This window comes from Delphinapterus leucas, chromosome 3, assembly GCF_059928025.1.
Source record: "Delphinapterus leucas isolate spDelLeu-1000000601 "Yukka" chromosome 3, BTC_Dleu_Yukka2, whole genome shotgun sequence".
NCBI lineage: Eukaryota > Metazoa > Chordata > Mammalia > Artiodactyla > Monodontidae > Delphinapterus > Delphinapterus leucas.
The window spans coordinates 134,227,267-134,233,942 of NC_143131.1; the positions used below are offsets into that span (position 1 = coordinate 134,227,267).

Here is a 6,676-nt window from a genome sequence, read left to right on the forward strand (position 1 = left end):
AGCCCCAAATACAGAGCTCATTAATTATAGTCTCAATGAATGGGGGCAGGAACATGTCATCTCTGTCCTAGATGATGAGTAGAGACATGCCTGTTGGACCTCTAAAATCTTCAAGATACCGCCATTCAATGGGCAACAGAGGCGGTCAGTCACCTTCGTCCAAAGCCACCTCTGTCCTTGGAATATGCTATGCTGATGTCATTAACCTTGCCGGTAGTTGCCACAAAATCAGGGCCTTGGTTACTCACTTCTGTATTGATGACTTTTCTATGACGAGACCCCAGTGGATAGAATGCCTAGAAGCTGAGGGTTCGGGGGTCGTTTGGTACAGTTTGCTCTACTAAGTGTTACAGATCTTCAAACACCCAGGAGGTAGTGTAATGGTCTCGTTAAAATCACTCAAACTCCTAAAATATCCTGATGTCTGAGCCCCATCCCACTCCAAGGAAAACAAAATTTTCGCCAGTGGGGCCCTGGCTGAAATGCCTAAAAGCTCCACACTTGACGGTAATGTGCAGCCAGGGTGGAGAGCCCCTGTTCTAGAAGGCATCTTCTTAACTAGTATTGCCAAAGCTTGGTCGTTGACGTGTTGTCGTCACAGTTCTTGCCATAGCTGCAGACCACTGGTCCTATTTGTATTTAAAGTAACTTTTTACCTTAAACTTATTTTAAAAGGAAACTTCATATCACTTCCATTTAAAACACAATATTCTCTTGCTGTCATTAGAAAGCAACCAGAATAATAAATTCCATCAAAACAAAACACGATGGTATAATTCCAGTTGCTGTGTGCCTAGGCCCTGAGCCTGAGACCTGCACTCTCTCTCTGTTAAAAACAGAGATCAGCAAATGTTACAGAAGTAGTAAGACATGCTGGTTCCAAGTGGAGACTTTCTCATTAAACTTGTGAGAAAGATTAATAGGAAACTGAAAAGGAAAAAACGTTCTCGCTGTGACTCACTATTATGAAATTCCATTGCACTGTACCCGCATTTCCCACCCTTGGGAAAATGCCAACCTTGGTTGACATAGACATGCATCTGAGGGAAGGAAAAGCTACTTTCGAGGTCAGTTTCTTGGCTGTAGATCTTTCCTAGTTGACCAGACATGATTCTGATCCAGAATAATAATTCATTTTCCCCTTGACAATTCGGGGGGTGGAGGTGAGACATAGTAAGTAATATATAGCATTATTCAAGTGAGGCACAGATCGGTGGGGAAAGAACACACACACACACACACACACACACACACACACACACACACACACACACACACACACACACACACACACACACACACACACACACACACACACACACACACACGAAATTAAATTACTGATTTATTCAGCCAGGGCTACAGAGAGCTCCTGGAAGTGAGGGGCCCACGGAGCAGGACCAGATGGAGCATGCCTCAGGTGAACTTTCCACTGCACCTGGAGTCCCCACTGAGGGGCTGGAAGCTGCAGCTCGTACTTTCTGTGCACAGGAGGGTCGTGGTGGATGTGGGAAGCCTCATTTCATGGCTGTTCCACACGCCCTGTATCCTTGGGGCTTAACATCAGCACGCAGGAAACACTGACATCTATGTGCATCCATATAAGGGAATGTTTAGACCGCTGGGCTCTCTGGTCAGGCCCTGTCCCCCGCCACCCCCTTCCTGCGGGAAAGCCAGGGTGGGGATTCCTGTGGGGTGCCCCACCTCTAGTTTTCCAGCTCATTTCTCCACGCTCACCGACAAAGACAAGAAAAAAAAAAAGAAGTGTTAGTATTATTGTCTTTGTTGCCTCAAGACTCAGAATGTTATTTAAGAAAATACTGTTTTTGAAAATGGTTTGATGATTCCCCTTAGGAAATCAGCTAAAACTGGTATGTAGTCATTCACCCAGAAACAGAGCCTAAAGGTAGAGTCTAATGCTGTTCTACAGGAATCTGACACGCGTAGGATCACACCGACCCTGTTTTTTAAAATATGTATCCTGAATCTATCTGTTAACCAAGAGAAGTCAAATGCCCAGTTAGCCCCCTAGAGTGAGTGAGTTGGGAACATGAAGTTTTGTGGTATTTCATGGAAATCCCTAATAGTTCATCAGTTTTAAATTAAGTAAGATAGAAAAGGAAAATTTTAAGACTGAAAACAATACAAAAATAAAATACTCATCCCTTGAATTTTTACGTGGGTTCCTTACAATACAGTATTTTTGCATCCTGACTTCAAAAATCTCTTCATTTTTACCTGCTCTGTTAACAGAGAGCAATTTTAGCTCTTACTAATCCTCTAACGACTACTACTCTCAGAATCGTAATATGTTAGGGGTTGTCCTAAGCAATAGTAATAGTAAATGGCACTTGGTAAGTGTAGCAATTGTCACTCATTAGCTTCTCCTAGGGAGGACCCTGTACTGAAGCAGGAACACACAGCGGTTCCCAAAGGAGGAAATCACTGGAATACTTTTTTGGTAGAGAAATTGCTTCGTCTTCACACTTTAGAAAACTCATCGTGGTTGGATCCTAGATCCCCCAAAAAAGGCTATAAAAGAAACAGCTTAAGAGCAACCAGGAAATGTTAGTATGTTATATGATATCAAGAACTTTTTAATATAGGTGATCATAATATTGAGGTTACGTAGGAGGATGTCCTTGTTTTCAGGAATTGCATGCTGAAGTATTTAAGGCTGAGTGACGCAATGGCTTCAGCTTACTTTCAGATGATTCAGTAAATCAGAGAGAGTCAAAGCAGATATGGCAAAATGTTCATTGGGACTCTACATCAAGAGTATAAGGATGTTCATTGTTCTTTCAAATATTTTGTACGTCTAACATTTTTCATAACACAAACTTGAGGGGTGTGTGAAGGAAACTGAATCATGGAATCTGGAAAGTTAAGATGAAAAAGGGTCACATGATGTATAAAGAGGAAGAAAAGTTATGATGGCTTTTGTTTTTTTTCAGCTACTTGCGCTAGTTGGTGGGATTTACTCTTGGTAACATATGCCCCAGAGCTACTTATGACCTCATTTTTTTTTTTTTTTTTTTTGCTGTACGCGGGCCTCTCACTGTTGTGGCCTCTCCCGTTGCGGAGCACGGGCTCCGGACGCGCAGGCTCAGCGGCAATGGCTCACGGGCCCAGCCACTCTGCGGCATGTGGGATCTTCCCGGACCGGGACACGAACCCGTGTCCCCTGCATCGGCAGGTGGACTCTCAACCACTGCGCCACCAGGGAAGCCCTGACCTCATTTTTGTAATTTATAGAGGCATCTGCTAGTGCTGAACTCAGCCACGACTCTCATGCTGCCCATCTGTTTGATTTGTGAGCAGGAAATAGCAGTTCAAGATCATACAAAGGCGAAGCTGGGGAAGCTGGCCAGCCCAAATTAGAAGGAGGCCACTCGGGTTTCTGAGCACCGCTGGGAGAGCACGCAGGACACCACTGTCGGCTGCCCTCCTCCCAGGGGCCTGTGGTAGGGAGACTTTCCCTCTGCTTCTAGGTCTTCGAGAGAAAAGAAAACAGTAATGCCTTCCCCCTGTGCTTAACTTAAGAGACATGTTTCCATCTAGCTTCTTTGAGGGTCACTGCCTTTCCATTCTTGCTCTGGGTGGAATTTACTAGTAGGTAAAGCATTAGGGGATAAAAGACAGCTGATTTGCCCATGTAGCAGCAAAAAGGATCTTCATACCATTGTGAATCAGATCATGCAACTCTCCAGCTTAAAACTGACAGGTGGCTTCTCATTGTACTTAAAAATCTTTTCTTTTAATTTATTTCATTCAAGTATAGTTGATGTATAATGTTTTGTTAATTTCTGCTAACTCCCAGCTTTGGCCTGTGAGGCCCAGATTATTCAGCTGTACCTTCTCCTCCGACTTCATCTTTTATTAGCACTCTCTCCCTGGCTGCACACGCCAGCCACATCAAGCACACGGCCGACTTTGAAGGTCAGGCTAGAGATAAGGAATCCGCGGTACCCTGAAGATCTGCACCAGGACCAAGGCTGAATCTTACTATATCCTTGGCTTCTACCCTGTTGCTTGCTCACATTTACCCCCTTGGCATTATAATTCAAGGGGCACCAAGAGCACCCCCAAAACAAAAGCATCTCTTCTGCTTTCTATCACAGTATATGAAATTCTCCTATTAAGAGACTTAATTTGTTGATTTGAAATATTATCTGATCTTTAGAAGCCCCGCTAAAATACAAAGTCTGCTGAGGCTGTTTGGGAGAAAGATAATGCTGTGCAAGCCAGTTCATTCGTGGGTATTCATTTATCAAATAATTGTGTTTTTTTAAATTTTTATTTATTTTATTTATGTATATTTGGCTGCACTGGGTCTTCATTGCTGCGTGCGGGCTTTCTCTAGTTGTGGCGAGTGGGAAGCTACTCTTCATTGTGGTGCACAGTCTTCTCATTGCGGTGGCTTCTCATTGTGGAGCATGGGCTCTAGGCGTGTGGGCTTCAGTAGTTATGGCTCACGGGCTCAGTAGTTGTGGCTCATGGACTCTAGAGTGCAGGCTCAGTAGTTGTGGCGCAAGGGCTTAGTTGCTCCGCGGCATGTGGCATCCTCCCGGACCAGGGCTGGAACCCATGTCCCCTGCACTAGCAGGCGGATTCTTAACCACTGCGCCACCAGGGAAGTCCGTCAAATAGTTTTGAGGAGTAGGAAGATCACTCAGGAAAAGGTGTGGGGGAACTAAAAGACCTCCAGGCAAAAACAAAAACAAACCAAAGGAAAACACTGAAGTAGAAACTCTGTACTGTGCTTGGTGAGATGTTGATAGTATACACTAAGTGATAGAAATAGATTACAGAAGAATAATATTTTATATTCCATTCTTATTTAAAATATATGCTTAAATGTTTTATGCATGGAAAAACCTGGCAGGATAAACCCCAAAAGGTTATCAGTGATGACCACTGGATGATGGGGTTATACATTTTTCCTTTTATAAACAAAAATGTATCTGCATCTTCTATTTTTTCAAAAATAGCCAGAAAGAAAGGGGCTAGAGTGACAGTTTTAAAAATATATCTAACACATTGCACAGTGACTGTATTTAACAGCACTGTATTATATATTTGAAAGATGCTAAGAGAGTAAATCTTAAATGTTCTCACCACAACAATAAGAACAAAGATGGCAGTTGTGTGAGGTGAAGAATGTATCAACTAACCTATCGCGGCAATCATTTAGCAGTATGTACGGGTATCAATCATCACGTCATACACCTTAAACTTACACAATATTATATGTCAATGATCTCAGTATATCTGGGAGAAAAAGCTGTGTCCACTAAATTAATAGTTTTTCAAAGGATAGTCTTTTCCTAGAGGGTGAATTAAGTATTGGGTGCATTTCCAGAAGAAAATGACAAATGTCAGGTCAAATAACACATGTAAAGTGATTAAAATGTTGTTGTTGTTGTTGATGGACCTTAGAAGTCAGGGATAACAACTTTGTAGCTTGAGCGCCATTGCCCCTATTATACCCAAGGCAGACATTAATAATCCATCCTGCTGAGCCCAAGTATGATGTCAGAATCCTCTCCAGAAGCAGCCACTGCCTCTCGGTCATGGTTGGTACATGAGATGACCTCAGGGCCATCACTAGCACATATGTTGTCTTCAGGCAAATCATGAAGAGATATCCTTTCTCACGATCTTCCACCTCCTTCTTTTGAATTATTTTCATAATATATTGATGTTTTTATGGAACAAAATACATCTGCTGGAAAATCATTATAAACAATCAATCTCTGATGTCTACGATATGTTTGGCACCCCCTAGGATGGGATACCCTTGAACAATACGCTATCTGCATAAACCATTCACAGCAGCCCTGGGTGATACTTTTTTGTCATCCCTGCTAGAGATTCCCCCCCCCCAAAAAAAAACAAATCCTTATCTCCCCCCAAAAAATAAACAAATCCTTATCTCCCAAAAAAAAGAGTGGTCTGAGACCCCTGGAGACTGCTCCATTGTCCTGACATTCTAGCACTGGAGTTTGTCCTACTTTGGTATCTGGGAGGCAACTAAAGTACCCACTTCCTCTTGGTCAGATGTACAGTCCATATAGAAAGGCAAAAGGGCAAGACATAGGACGCTGACGAGGTATTATTAACCAGTCAGCTGTTTCCATTTCAGGGCAGTAAGATGGAAGGAAGACTGTGGGTCTTTGTTCCAATTAAAACTCAGACTTAATTCCATTTTTTTTCCCAGTCCATGAATTTGCTAATTTCACATTCCAGTGATTTGCAATGAACATAGTTCCCTGGGGCCTTTGCTGTTGCATTGGCCGCATTGCAGGCCCAGCCTCTCCCTCCCAACACCCAGCATTTGGGGTTGCAGTCCAGTGGTTCTGAAGAGGTGTTCTGGGTGGCATGGTCCGCTGGGCTTCATGATGAGTAAGGGGAACTCAGATGATGAGGACATCTTCCACCCAGCAGGTTCTAACTGGTCACTTAGAGTTTTTAAATCAGCATTCCCAACTTGAGACTTGGTACAGGCACACGGAAGTCCTCGTGCTTTCGTCCCTCTCAAGAAAGACCTATGTCCATTCAGCAGAGCAGGATGAAAGAACAGGGTAAGGTTGGTTTTAGAAAAGATGATTGTCCTATAGCCCCAGTGCAGGTCAGGCCAGACCTAGATCAGCAAGAGAATTCCGAGAGGTCTCAG

At 43.3% G+C, this 6,676-nt stretch overlaps 1 protein-coding gene and 1 long non-coding RNA gene across 9 annotated transcripts in view; one reads left to right on the forward strand and one right to left on the reverse strand.

Moving 5' to 3' along the window:
* CYFIP2 (cytoplasmic FMR1 interacting protein 2) overlaps nt 1-6,676 on the forward strand; it is a 131,533-nt gene that overhangs the window by 101,739 nt on the left and 23,118 nt on the right. The gene's annotated exons all lie outside the window — the stretch shown is intronic.
* The window catches only part of LOC149749709 (uncharacterized), a 48,089-nt gene continuing 46,322 nt past the window's right edge, over nt 4,910-6,676 (reverse strand). The window contains exon 3 of the long non-coding RNA XR_016392835.1: nt 4,910-6,548. This is a non-coding gene — a long non-coding RNA (uncharacterized LOC149749709). The remainder of the gene's footprint in view (nt 6,549-6,676) is intronic.